This window comes from Planococcus citri, chromosome 2 (assembly GCF_950023065.1).
Source record: "Planococcus citri chromosome 2, ihPlaCitr1.1, whole genome shotgun sequence".
Classification (NCBI taxonomy): Eukaryota; Metazoa; Arthropoda; class Insecta; order Hemiptera; family Pseudococcidae; genus Planococcus; species Planococcus citri.
The window spans coordinates 52,531,945-52,546,804 of NC_088678.1; the positions used below are offsets into that span (position 1 = coordinate 52,531,945).

The window sequence follows — 14,860 nt, forward strand, 5'->3', positions numbered from 1 at the left end:
ATTTGATCCAAATTCTCACCCATACAATAACCTCTGAAGAGAAGAAGACTACGACAACACGTACAAAAATTGTCGATAATTTACACCCCACTCGATTAAAATTTCCGAACCCATTTTGAGACAAACAACCGATCGTTAACTTCCTGGCTAGGAGTATAAACAACGACGGAGTCGAAAATTCCAAACGTTGGCAAACTTTTCCGAACACATTATTATTATTATTAAGGAGACTGCCGATGACGTAACGCTGACTTGTTATGTCGCAGCGAAGAGAAATGCGTGCGCAACAATGAAATTTAAACGAGCCAATAGCGGCTCTCCTCGTAGAAAGCCGCAGTAGGGGATTCTCGGTATAGTAAGTCGTAGTTAGAATTTTTAAAACCGTTTGGAATGTGTATGTTTTGTGTATGGCGTACGTACGATATACGATTTTCGCGTTCGCGTTTAATTTGCGTCGATAAACAAATAATTTCGTTATTCGTTTTCAACTGTGTGTAAAAGTTTTTACAACTTGAAGATTGTGTTTTAGTGAAATTAAAAGTATACACGGTTTCGCGAATACGCCGCAGTCGCGATCGCTTTTGTTATTATTTTAGTGTTATTTTTCTACGCTCAAATGAATGGCGTAGTAAACTCGTGGTTTAGCTTGTCGCAATGAATGAAATGCTCGTTTTTAAGGAGAGGCTTTCGCGTGGCTCATTTTAACAATTTCCATCCGTAGTATTGATTTTCACATGTGTTATTAGTGTACGTATTAGTGAAATTAAGGCCGTTTTTTTCTCATCGATATCGAGTTTTCGTTAGTTATCATTTTAATCCGAATATAGCCGAGTTTAATGGTTAAATGGCCGTTGTTTGTTAGCTTGTTCAGTGTTTTGTTCGGTTGTATCGGTGTCATTGCCCTACAGCTCACAGCATTCTTTTGCCCGGTGTTATTCGGTGTGTGAAAGCGATCAGCTTTTTTAAGTTTTAATACATTGTACGGTTTTGTGAAATGATTTTTTCAATATTATAATATCGTTTTTTTTTCATTAATTATCCAGTTGTGGTGTACTCGTTCGACGTACGTTCTAATCCGAGACATATTTGGTAAGTTGAACTTCGTATTACTATAATTTGTGTTGTGTCTGTGTCTGTCTGTGTTGTTTATCTCTTTCGTACACACTATACGTACACTGTTGCAAAGTATACCAGTCTCGAGTACGTTTCAAAAATCTTGTTTTGTATTATGTTTGGTACCATTTTCATGAAATTGTACATCAACGACGTTCTGTTATCGTCGTCTTCATCATAGTATTAATAATATGGCGCTACAACGTGACCGGAATATTTACGAAATCCTCGTAATGATGTTTTTGTCAATGTTGCATACACTATATCGTTATCACTACCTAAATGGAGGCCAGTGCTACAAAAATAAACGCACTTGATCGAGAATATTATCTATCGTCTAAACAGCTCGCGGTTCGCTTAAGGTGTAGTAAACAATTCTTCGTAATTATGTTAGGAACAAAAAACAATCCTTCGACTCGAGTTTCTATGCCTCGTAGACTGTCTACGATGGGATAGAATTCTTTAACCAAAATCTTATGTCGTAGTAGGCATAATTTTAACACAATTATTCGTACCAGCGTAGTTTTTTTGTGGTTTGTTTTTATGCATTTTAACCTCGCATTATTAGGTACGGTTTTTTACCTAATTTATACCAAAGTTTTTAGAATGTGCAAGTACCTCACCTACCTAATGAATTATACAGGTGCTGGATACGCACGAAACGCGTTGTTAGTACATTTTGGATGAACTTTCAGCAGCATATCAGCTTGTTAGCTCGTTGAGCTACACTTCATTAGAGGAATAGGTCCTGCAAAATGGCTGTCGTAATTTTAGTGTTCATGACGTCATAGCATAGATTTTCGTGATGTAAATAAACTTATTATCTTTCATTATCTTCATCTTGTGTTTTATTAGTATTGTATTTTCTCTTCATGTTTTTCAGCTAATTAAATAAATTAAGCTCGTAAGTCGTAGTAAACAATTTGTAAGATGGAACCAAGTTCAATAACGTGTGACCGCTGTGGTCATACATTTAAGCATAAAAAAAACTTGATCAAGCATTTACAGCTCTGTATCTGTATGAGTGAACAAAAAGATAGTAATGGTAACGGTAAGCGATAATAGGTAGAGGTACTTCAAAAAACCATGTAGGATGGGAAAAACTCATCATAGTCATCATAAGTTCTTGTCTTACTATGCTATTTTCTTACAGAGATGAAAACCAGAAAAAATCGAAATCACATTTTATGTGCTGTCTGTAAATATCCGTCGGCTTCGATGAAACAATACCATTCGCACTTATCTAACGACTCTAACGTACATCAAATTTCCACTCCTATTGAAACTTTGAATTTTGATTCTGAAAAAGGTACTTTTTGAATGGTACCTCATCATAGTCGTAAGTCAAAACGGAAAAAAAACAATACTCTTTTATCTAGCGCTGCTGAAAAAGAGATGAGAGAAAAGCTTAATTGCCGATCAATCAATGCTAATTCACAGACTGGATGATCATACGTATTGATTTAGCTTGTATAGATATGATAAAGTTTAAAGTCTCAAATTTCTTTTCATCGTTTTATTGTTTTACTTTTACATATATGTTAACTACCTTTTACGTATCTAATACGATTTTTTTCCTTTTAATTTTAATAGAAAACCGAACCAAAATACTGTTTCTTTACTTATTCAAAATGTTATGAGCTGAAGATAATTGATAAAACTTCCACGAAGTGATAAAGGAGTGATGTCAAAGCTCTGCTTCGATTACATCTGTAGTTATGACGTCACTGACTATCCCTGGAAAGTAGGACCTATTCCTCTAATGAAGTGTAGCTATTACGTTGTTGATAGTAAATTTCCATAGGTATAATAAAATATTCAAAGTCTGTTTTTATCTGTGACTGTGCTTTGTACTCGTATTAGTCGTAGTTGTGTGTGTGTGTGGTGTTGGTGTTACTCTTACCGTGAAAATTTTAGCTATGGAAAGTTACCGTGGTTAATTTGCCTAAAACTCTTGTTATTACAGGTGGTGTTCAGGTTTGAAGGGGCATTATACTTGAAGGATTCGCTTATTAGCTTGATTGATCAAGTGTTTTGTTAATTACTCTGTGGTTTAGGTGAATTGCATCGAGTGACATTGTATATGAAGATGGAAGGTGGGTAGAACATGATGTGGAATGAAGTGAAAGGAATTTTGTGACATTTTCTGAAACCTAGTTTGCTCACTGGCATGCTCACAAGTTTTTATTTCAGCATCAATTAGGATCAACATTGGATCAACACGATTGCAGATCATGAAAAAAGGGAGCATTGAATGGGATCTGGGATACTTTCCTTATGTTTTCAAAATCTGTACTCCAAACAGAGGTAGTTTGGGATCCCCCCACCCACCCCCAGGGGGCCCCGACTGTGATTTGATTCATCTTTAGATCTGGAGTTTTGAATGAACATAATTCAAGATCCATAAAGATTAATCAACATTTTTCGAACTTTAATAGTTCAGTTTTGATTCAAAAAGTACTATCCTGTTCAATATTTTCGAAGAATCGTGATTGATCGTGAATGAGATTTTAATCAAATCCGAATCGTCAACTGAATTCCTTTAAAATCAAAATAAAATTGAGTAATGAACAGAAATAGTGAAAAACAGTAATGTTTGGCTGGAAAAAACTCAAATTATTGTTTGTGAAACTCACCCCAAGACCCAGTTTGGGTGAAATCTTACTTTCTGCCCACTAAATCTGGAATTTCTTATTTCATGGTTCTCCTGTTTTCACTTGAAGTAAATTTCCTCCTGATCAGTTCAGTTCCAATTCAACCTTTCTTGTTTCAGTTTCAATTTTCCACACTCTTTGCAAGATATTTGGACTTCATGCATTTTGCAAGTTGAAATAAAATTCTATGTCACAAAAGTCTTGTTCGTATATGTATTTTCTTCCAGAAAAATGAATAAAATTTTAAAAGTACTAGAAAATTGAAAAAATTTGATGAGTTTTCAGCTACTTCTGTATAGATCTTTTGAAATTGAAAATACCTAGTAACTATGAAATGGATACCACTGTGTTTCAAAAATATTACCTTCGTTGCAAGAATGATATTTTTCCATGTTTAAACATGATTGATTCAAAATATTTGAGAAGAAAAAATTTTCAAAACCCGAAATTACCCAAAAATGAGTGATTTGTATTTGTAAATCTTCATTCTTCAACCGATATAACGTGAACCCTAAAAGTAATCCAGGATTGATATGACATATGACCTAGATCAACGCAGAATCTCAAATACTATCTTTTGGAGCTGGGCTATTTTTCTTAAAACTGGTTGAGTGTAGAACCCAAAGTGAAAAACCCACGATTTAGCCATAAATTGAACGCAATTTCAAATGTTCTCAAAACTGAATGGTTATTTGTCAAAAATACAGCATTTATTTTCAAAATTATTGTTAAATTGACCTTACAGTTACTAAAAAATAACGTAAATCGGTGAAAAATTAACCTTATCAAGCGAAATTTTGCGAAAATCACTTGAAAATTTGGCGAAATATCACAAAAATTGTTTGAATTCGCTAAAAATTGATGAAATATTGTGAAAAATAGTGCAAAATTACGAAAAATAGATCAATATTATTAAAATGAAATGAAATCGTGGAAAAAATCACTTGAAGAATAACAAAAACCGTACTAATTATCCTGGAAAAAACATAAAAATTATCAAAAATTGAAAATAGAATTTCAGTGATAATATATAGTGAATTACTCTAAAAATGTGAAAAATCCTGACGTGATGAAATTTTTTCAGTGATCAACGCAAAAAATTGTACAAAAATCTCTCACCAAATATTTTTTCTGAGTGACTTCTAGCTCAGAATGGAGGTCTTCTCTGAATTTGGTCAAAATCCTCAGACTTTTTTTCGCAATCGGTAATCCACCCTAATATTATGTACTTACAGTAGCGTGTAATAAAGTCACACATTTATCAAAAATTGTGATTACACAGGTTTTCCACTCTTCACTGCGGCACGGATATCGTATGTATATATGACTTTGAAAAATTAATAATCTTGGGTGAAAGTCTTATTTTTCAAAATATTATTAACGTGATTGAATTTGAACCAATAAAAAAACTTTTATCAATGGCTCATTTTAGCTCCTTTGAGAAATAATGAAATGATTTTTCATTTGTAAATGTGTCAGTTAATTTGCTCGTTTGGAGCCATACTTGAGAGAAAAAGCTACCCCAATTTCAAAGTGGTATGAAAAAAATTAATAAAATTCAGATCTCATTTTTTCAGAATGAGTCAAATCAATTTTTGAAGGTTTTGTTAGAGTCAAATGGAGTATTGATGCTCAAAAAATTGAAAAATTTTCACTCCAAATTGTAAACGAAGAAAGAAAAAAGGTATGAAAAATTTTCCAAACAGTTCCATAAACGTGTAGTGATGAAAAATAAAAACATGCATTATTAATTATTAATTAACACGAGTAATGTCTAATCTGCAAATTTCTTGTTACTTTTGAAATGAAATTCATTTGTTTGTATGCCCATGAGCGTATTTAAGGAGGATATTGCATTGAAAAATCACAGTTTCAAAAATTAACTACATATTTGTATTCGGTGAAATTTTCATCTTTAATGGAAATGTTTTGCACTTATAGCCTCATATGTACATAGATTTGTGTTACTAACTACTGTTGATTTAAAAAAAAAAATCGAAAAAAAAAACAAGTGAAAATATATAATTTATTTATATCTTTTAAACATTTCGTGAGGGTTATATCAGTTTTAAACGTGTTTTTTATTTAAAACATGTTTACAACCTTGAGTTTTAATAGTACTTTATTATGAATGAAAACTATTAGAAGATCGGATTTGTTTTTTTCCTATTTGTGAGAAAATGCGTTTGAAATTTTCGATGGTTCAGGTAGGTTCTTTTCTTTCCTAAAACATTGCAAAAATAAGGAGACGATTTTTTTTTCAATCTTTGAACAAGAAAACTGATCTCGAAAATATGGAATTTGTAAAATTTGTACGTGAAAGAATTGAAAGCTACTGTCAGAGAGTGATGAATGCTATTTTTTTGATATGATGTCTAAAATTTACGAAATTCTACGTAATTGTGTATTTGCCACCTTGTTCAAAATTTTGCATAAATTGTCGTAAAATTTGTGGAGGCTGATAATGCACGTAAATCCTTACGCACCAATAATTTGCATTTTATAATTGTTTCAATCCCTTTATCTATGTGATGCAGAAAATGTCCTTATAGTTGAATCAGATTATTTTCATGTTTTCATGGAATAGTAAACCAGAATTTCTGGTTTTCCTGGATATCAATTTTTGTATTTTTCTTATCAGTTTTATGCAAACAAACAAGACAGCCTTAAACTTGACTTCAACGTGTTCTTCCACGTTTAAGTTATTAATTTGATAACATTTACACGTGTTGAAAACTTGACTTACGATCTTACATGGATATTTGTTGTTAGTTATTTGGCCTCAAGATGATCCAATAAGAATAAAAAATACCTACGGAACCTTCTTTGGTGAAATTTATTCACCGAAATCATTTTGATAACCGCTTTCACGATTCAGTATTTTATGTGATCGTAATATTATTGCCATCACAACATTGAAGTAGTGATAACATTTTAGTTTTGCCTTATAAATTTATCGTTTTTAATTGTCTGTAAATTGTACTGGTTTTTAAAATCCGTAAGATGATGAATGAAGTACGAGTGCTATATTTTATACTCATTGTCCATTTTCAGTGAAAAAAGTTCGTTTCACTTCATAATCTAAAAACTACTCTCAAAAACCACTAAGTGCAAAATAACAAGAAGGTCAATCTCGCTCATTTTATTTTTTGAAATTCAATCGTTTCTAGCTTCTGATTATTTAGTCGAGCTTTCTCATTTTTGCTCTAAATTAATCTCAAAAACAGAACATTCTAGAGAACGATATCAATAACTTATCGCTTGTGCAAAATTACATTGTTTCTCTTCATTTTCATCGTAAGACTACTTGGTTTTTCTCAGAAATTGGAGTGATAAAAAAATTGAACATTTTTTATTGCATTGAACCGACTTTTAGAAAAAATGTACCTACAAAATTGTAATTGGAACACAAAATTTCTCAATTCTACGTTTTTTATCAAGGTATGTATTTAGAGTTAGATTGTGAGCTCAAATAATCGGTTGTTTGTAATGAATAATTCGTCATTTTTCTGAAATTTCCTCGTCCCAAAAATTGATCTTTGAGAAGTGAAGCTTTTACCACATTGGAAACAATTGAAATGATTTTCTTGATATGTCAAACTATTAAAAACTGAAAAAAGAAGTTTCCGACACTGTAGATATCAAGTTTGAACTATGAGAACTTGGAAATAAAATCATTCAAATTGCTAAAATTATGCCACACTCTTGAACATTGATAATCAAGTTTCAAGCAATGAAATTGTCCTTGGAGAAGAAATTTTACCCTCTTTTTTTATTGGGACCTTGCGTATGAGCCACCGAATATTGGAAAAAATTCTGCGTTGAGGAAGAAAAAAATAATTCTCCCTCTCCACTTCCTCCTTCACCGAAAACGTATACATGAAACAATTTTTTTTCAAAACAAAACAACAAAGTTGAAATGAGCGATGAAGATAATTCCACAACGACCATCATGTCGTGTAATTCCAATTAAATAACACTTAAAAATAAACTCTCAGCTTGAAGATGTGTCATCGAGCGAGTTTGTAATCTGTACTGTATGTACTTTGGCAGAGTGGTATTTCCGAATACCAACTGCCTGCTGTACATTTTCATATTTTACTCATTCATACTGCGGCGACGCTATGCACATTGTACATCGTAGGAATATGGTTGTACATGAGAGACAGGTATCGTTGATTATTTATGATGGATTAGTTTTCGCGATGATGATGATTAGAAATTTTCCTGTAGACAGGATGAGTGGTGGCTGATGGGTTTTACTTGGGCGTGTGGTACCTAGTACCTACCTACATACATGTGTATAGCAAATCTTGACCTTTTCGATGTGTGACAAAACAAAACACTCGATGTGTTATTATTATGATAGGGAAATTCCAAACGATATATTCGAACAAACTACTTAATTGAGTCGATAGCTGCGTATTCGAATCGATGTAGTGGAGAAATTTTCTCGCATATTCTTGGTCAGTTGTGTAAATGCGATCGTTAAATGAATTATACATTAATTATGGCCTATATGTATTGTAGATGTATATATACATTATGTTGTAAAACAGCGACGATCGATTTTTATTCTCGATGTTGTTTAATTATTATAATCGATAAGGTGTAATAGAGAGGCGAAGGTGTTACAAATGCGTAATATAGGGAAGGGGGCAGCGCCTATATAATAGAGGCGAAGGAGGAATGGAAACGCGTTAATGAAATTATAACAACAGCAACACACGCAGTCGGTCGTAAAAACCGCGGAAAACAAATACGTTTATGACCTTTGAAATTGAATGAAAAAATAAAAACGAAATTACAAATCGCACGCGCGTTCGAGGAACATATTCGGTATATGTGTGGAGTAGACGTATCGAGTATACTTTTCTCGTATTCTTATGTAAGAAGGACAAGAGAGTCGTCTTGTTTGAAGAATAAGAGACAAAAAGACTGCGAGATAGAGTGAGAGAGTTTTGGAGAGAGGAAACTGAAGCAGAGAAAAGAGTTGTTGAATGAGAGAAACGATCGACTATATACGTTTCTTTATGTTTTGCATCGTCGTCGTCGTCGTCGTCGTCGTGTGCAAAACGATCACCATCGCCTCCGTATCGAGAGAGTCAATTTATTGGTAATACTCGAATGGATGGTGACGATAGAGGCGGCTACGATGTATACAGTACAAAGATACAATGAAAAACTGCGTATAACGCCGGTGTAAATGAACACAACAAACGAACAGATAGAGAGCAAAGTACCGAGAGACAGAGAGAAACAGAGACAGAAACGATTATCGTATTGCAATCGCGCCAACAGCGCAGAGAGAAGAAAAAAACATATCTTCAAATCTTGCCCTGCCATGCCTTGGTATAGTACACAGCACTCTTCGGCAGCATTCATGGAGGTAAGAAGTCTGTGCAGGGAAAAAATCGATACGTTGAACAAACGGATAGGCCAAAAATTTTACGCCGTTATATGCGAATGCGAATGGTTTTCATCAAGTTTACTTTTCTCTTCTCGCGATAAACTTAATCTTCGCTTAGATTGTGTGTTTGTCGGAAGCCTCGTCGATAATTATCACAAGGCATACGATACTATACGACCGACGACGATGACTTGAAATGACGTAGATGTTATTTTAGACGATGGCTATGAGCACAGAGTCAGAGACAGAGACGCAGTCGCCGCCGATGGCTTAAACGAAGGCGTCGCTTATGACGGTGTAAATTAACCAAAATGAAAGCAAATAATGCATCTTTTATGTACGATGTTTTGAACGTCATTTGACGAAGGAGGTGAGTTGCGAGAGAACAAAGTGAGAAAAGGACGCGTGTGAAGATGAAAATAACGTTGTGTGGTGGTACGTATTTTTCTCTACTACCCCCGATGATAAACCACCCTTTTACTTAGTTACGTTTTCCATGTCGAACAGTCTCGTATGTGTGTAGAGGTGTATAAATAATGGTGGAAAACGACCAAACGCATTTTGACTTCGTCTACGCAGACGGAGACAGTATCAAGAGCTCGATGACGTTCAAGTTACGCTGACTGACGCAAACAAACGCTTGCTATCATTTGCGTAGTGTTAGTGTTAGTGTTACCGACGTCCGTCGACTTGCAAAGTCTCTCTTTTTACGCAAACTTATTCGCAGAGAAACGAGGTAATTGCAAAAAGCGTCATTTGTTTGTTGAAATGTGTACGAGTATGGGGTAGTTACTCGTATTTTGTTTTTCGAAAGTTAGTAAAGGACAAGGGCGTTGTTTGCAAGTCGAAAGTTACGTGCAGATAAAATGAAAACAACTTGATGAAAATTCCACCATCTTCGTCGGTCTCCATGTCGGAGTAAACCCACTTTAAATTTTTCACGTCGAAAAGAAATCCACGGATTTTGAAATTTCTTCGATATTTTAATGTTGTTCTAACATGACGTTGCAAAAATATGGAGGAGAAGATGTGTGTGGGATTTTATTAAAATGAAATTTATATTTTGTTTCAATTCCATAGTTTCATTTGGGAAAATTTCAATAATTTCAGGTTTTCTGAAACAGTTTAAATAATTTTATCTAATCGAAAAATCAATGATTGGTCTGTCCATTGATCCCAATTTTTCATCAATATTTTCGCAATCAATACACTTGTTCAATTTCATCGCCAAAAATCGAAGGGACATGAATGGAAATCAATTCCCTTGTGTTTGATCAACTATAGAATTTTATGAATAGCGTATTTTCCTGTATTTGTAATAATCAGGTATATTTTGTGTTTCTTTCAGTTCACGAATCACAAAGTTTTCTGAAAACAGATTCATGTCATTTTGTACATACACAATGTATATTTTGCATATAGCAAAATTTTTGAGGGGTAGAAATTTTGATATTTCTTGTTTCGTTTTTGTTGTTTCTTCTTTTGAATGATTTTTGTTGGTGAATTTTTTTTGAAACTTATCCCAAGTTAAATTTTTTGCTGAACAGTCGCCTTCGATTTTGTTTTACCCTAAAAATTACATTTTTCTAATACGAAATTAATTGCCCTTCAAAAATGATGAAATGTGATGAGGGTAACTGAAAAAACATTTTGTTTGGATATTACGTGTTTTCCTGACAAAGGATCTTAAACATTGGAATAAAGTTTTCAAACTGAAGTAGTTAAGATTCACTAGAAAAAACAATTAGCAAAATTTTTAGGTGCTGAATTTCATGTTTTTTTTTCTTGGTGAATTTTTAAAAGTTCGAGTATGGCTGATTTCCTGTGAAAAAAACGAAAAGTGATGTATAAGGATGTAATTTTTTGTGCATTTGCATACTTTTCCCGAATCCTTTCGACATGAAATCGTATATCTTTGCGAATCGTGAGAATCTGAGGGAAATGAGCTCAACTCACTCATGCAATTATGCATAATTTGAATATTTTGACCTTAAATGCATAATTTTGCATGTTGTTACATTTTCCCTCTGTTTTCGACGTATTTTATGCATATTTTGCACTATTTGCCGCTTCAAATGATAAATTATTAAATACTCGTAAATTTTCAACTTTCATTGCGTTTTTCAGTTTGAAAAAAATCGAAAAAAGTTTTTTTTTTTTGCCAAGGAAAAGTACAGAATTTTCATCTCGAATTCGAACTTCACATTTTGAAAAGGTGACAAATTCGGAAAGTACAGTAACTTTGACTTATTTTCTGATGTACCTAATTCAAAAAGATTGCTTGAGTTTATCGTAATGAGGCTCTCGATTCAATTTCCTTTTAATTTGATAACCGTGCCAGCGTTTCTTAATTCATTATTTTTTGCTTATTTTCATGTGCTTCACTCACTGTTGTGAGAACGGTGTAGAAAGCTGAAATTTTATTTGTATCGTATTATTTTCAACTTTTCAAGTCGATTGCAGATGATATTTAGTCGTGGATCTGCGTAATTTTATCACAAGCTTCTCATTTCTTGGTTTCTCAAAAAGAGCAAATTGTTTCATTTTCCTCCATATTCTACGATCGTGTAGGTATTCTGAAGCCTTCAGTAGATTTGTGAATTTGTCACCGAGCTTTCGAAAAAATATATTAGATAAAATCAAGTTTGCTATTATTAAATTTCATTAGAGACCTTTTTTCTCAACCAAAAATCTTCTACGGGTTCTTGAATGGCTTGAAACCGTCATCAATTGATTTTTTTTATGATCAAAAATCCAGTATTGACAATTTCTTTTACAGAAAATGAGTCAATAATTTTCAGAAATTTTTTAAAAATTCACAAATGTGATGGTTTTTTTGAAAATGTTTCAAATTATGCTTTAATATTTTATTTAGGTATGTTGCTTTTTTTCTTGACATGTGAAATCCCGAAATGATGGTGACTTTTTTAAAGTTATGGGTTGCTTTTTCCATCACAACAGACTATCCTTTTTTTGACGTTTAGTTCTTACAATTTTATAGAAAGTTGGACGTTTTCAAATTTAATTTTCTACGATTTTGTGAATGTAGTAGGTTTCTTGAGAGGAGATTGGGGAGGGGGTATAGATTGAAAAGATCCTGCTGAAATTCTCGAAAGTCCTGGTTTGTGGTTTTGAGATGTATGTTGTTAGAAATGTTGCTGCGGAGGAGTCATACGGGAGAAGAAAAATTTTGAACCTTTTTTTCTGAGTTGAGATGAATTTCTTCATTTGAATTCTGATGGAGGTATAATAATGATCCCTAATTGATTTGAGTCATGAATATCTCCTCAATTGTTGTCCTGAAGTCTTAGAAATTAATAAAGATCTCCATTGTTTAATGAAGAGTAAAAGGAGAGGATAAAAAATGAAATTATTTTGTGTTAGACTCGGACCCATCAAGTCATCTGTGACAGATTTTAATTTTTGTCATTCTTTAATAACAGGACGTTCGTTTTACTGTCATTCAACTGTTGATTAAAAAAGAAAACAAATTTATATCCAGTCAAACGCATTTGTTACAAAAATACACCCAAACTTACTCATATGGGATGTGCCAGTAGATGCCGATGATGTATTGGCCTAAACACATGTATAGATTTTTGGCCCAGGTAAAACTGACACCAAAGTACATACAAAGGAAAGGTGTTCTTGAATGAGATACATAAACGTGCACGTAGACTCACACTCTTTGTACGTAGTACGTACAACGCGTACATGCACGTGAACGGAAGTAAAAATGAAAGATGGCATTTAGTTTTCTCATTTAATAAAAACTAGGCGGTAACTGCGGCGACGTCGCAGTGGTTCCGATCTGATGCGAGGTTGCCAAGTGTGGAAAATGCGCGTTACTGCCGGTTCTGGTTGTGCACTCACTCAGCGTGGCTGTGGTATTGGATTGGTGTAAGCGTGTTGATGGTATTAATGTGCATGTAGCCGGCTCCTCGGCGATAGGCAAGGTGTAAATAATGCGTTTCAACCCGAAATACCGTCCTGGTACCGTTTTACTTGTAAAACATGGAAGATGGATTTGATTCGGTGGACGACGCGAGGTTCGGGGTTCGAGGTTATTAATTCGTGTGTATATAAAGGTACCTGTAGGCCTAAGTTGGAATTTTTGTTACCTTTGTTTACGTTCTTCGCTTCTCTCTAGAAACTAGGATTGTTTTGATTGTTGGTAAACGTTGGGCCTTGTGATTTTAGTAGAATTATGGTATGTTTTTGTGAACATTCTATTTCGTATTGGAAATGAGGTAAGACGCCATGTTTTGAATCTTCCAGAAGAAAAGTGTTGTGATTTTGTAAAGCTGTGTAATGTGAAAAAGTCACAAGTTCATCAAAGTTGTCATGCAGAAGCTATCAGATGATGAGAACGAGAAGCAAACATTTTTGAGAAGTGTGGGTTATAAGTTATAGGTAATTAGACTTTTTTTGTATTCAAAAAAAGTTCAGCAGAACTATTATTATAAACGAAGACATTCCATAGCAAAAAGCTCTTTTGAAATCATACTTGAAATTGTTCGTCTAGAGCTATGGACATTTTGATCGAAGAAGTTTCCCGTTCAAAATGTCTGTACTTGAGAGGTAAAAAAAGTTCCATCGTAAAATTATATCCTTGACCTTGAACTTACCCATCCAGCTTTCTGAAGAAACGAGAAATATCTGTATCATCCTGTCAATTATTTTCAGCTTCAGAAAATTCTGTTTGGAGGTTGATTGACTGTTTACCTGCGTAGGTATGTTTTGATAAAACCTTCACGGAGGAACGTTAAAAATCTCTTTCCTTGGTGGAAAGTTTTTTTTTGCAGCTTTATCTTGTAATACTGTCTGGAAAATTTATATGGCATTAGTGTCATGAAGTGATGAAACGAGAGACAAGGGGATGATTTTCTCAATTGATAAGTACGTATTACTCGAGCCTACTTGTTTCACCCTTAATATTTTATTTGTGAATTTTTTGGAAATGATCAATTTCAAAGTGATTAGGTATTTTTTTTTCGTTTGATTGTCTATTATTTATTATTCATTTCCTTGAATTGGTTAAGTTCACGAAAATGTAATCAAACCAATCACAATTTCATGTTGTGTGATGATTGATGAATAATGAATCGATTTTTTTGATTTGTCTCTTTTTCCTTTCTTCTAACCACCCTGCCCGAGGATTCTGAAGAAGTTTTAGGAAAAATTTTTTTTTTCTTTATCAAAATTCTCTTTAATTACAGTTTTTAGGATTTTTAGATACAACTGTACCATTTTAATTCTAGTTATGAAACATCTGCGAGGAATTTCAGCAAAAATTGAATGATTTTCACAATTTACATTTTTTTGGTGTTTTTGACTTTTTTTTGCTGCATTTTTCAAATGTAAGTATGTACTAATCCCTTTTTTCTGCCTTCTTTTTTGAAGATTTGAAATTTATCAACAAAAATTGAGATTTTGTGCTCTCAGTGAAGCTTATTATTGAAGAATTTAAGTGATTTTTAGTAACTTGGTTGGCAGGTTTTCACAAAATTGTAAAACAATCATCCCAAACTGAATTTCTAAACAGGAATGCAATTTGAAGCATTCTGCTCGTGTGATCGTTGAAAGATAAGTCACAACTGTTGCTTTAGTGTTGAGTAAACAAACTCCAGTCCATTTGTCCAACAAATGTTCGTAACACATTAGAAACATAACAATCTCCCCA

At 33.5% G+C, this 14,860-nt stretch overlaps 1 protein-coding gene across 5 annotated transcripts in view; it reads left to right on the plus strand.

The window, feature by feature from the left end:
• The first annotated feature begins 353 nt into the window (after positions 1–353).
• LOC135836417 (insulin-like peptide receptor) overlaps positions 354–14,860 on the plus strand; it is an 86,749-nt gene continuing 72,242 nt past the window's right edge. For 2 of the 5 annotated variants that reach the window (XM_065351240.1, XM_065351242.1), the window contains exons 1-2: positions 354–939; positions 1,044–1,089. The gene's annotated coding sequence lies outside the window, so the exon portion shown is untranslated. Of the gene's footprint in view, positions 1,090–14,860 lie in introns of all 5 variants that reach the window. The other 3 variants (XM_065351239.1, XM_065351241.1, XM_065351243.1) reach the window with 2 other exon arrangements.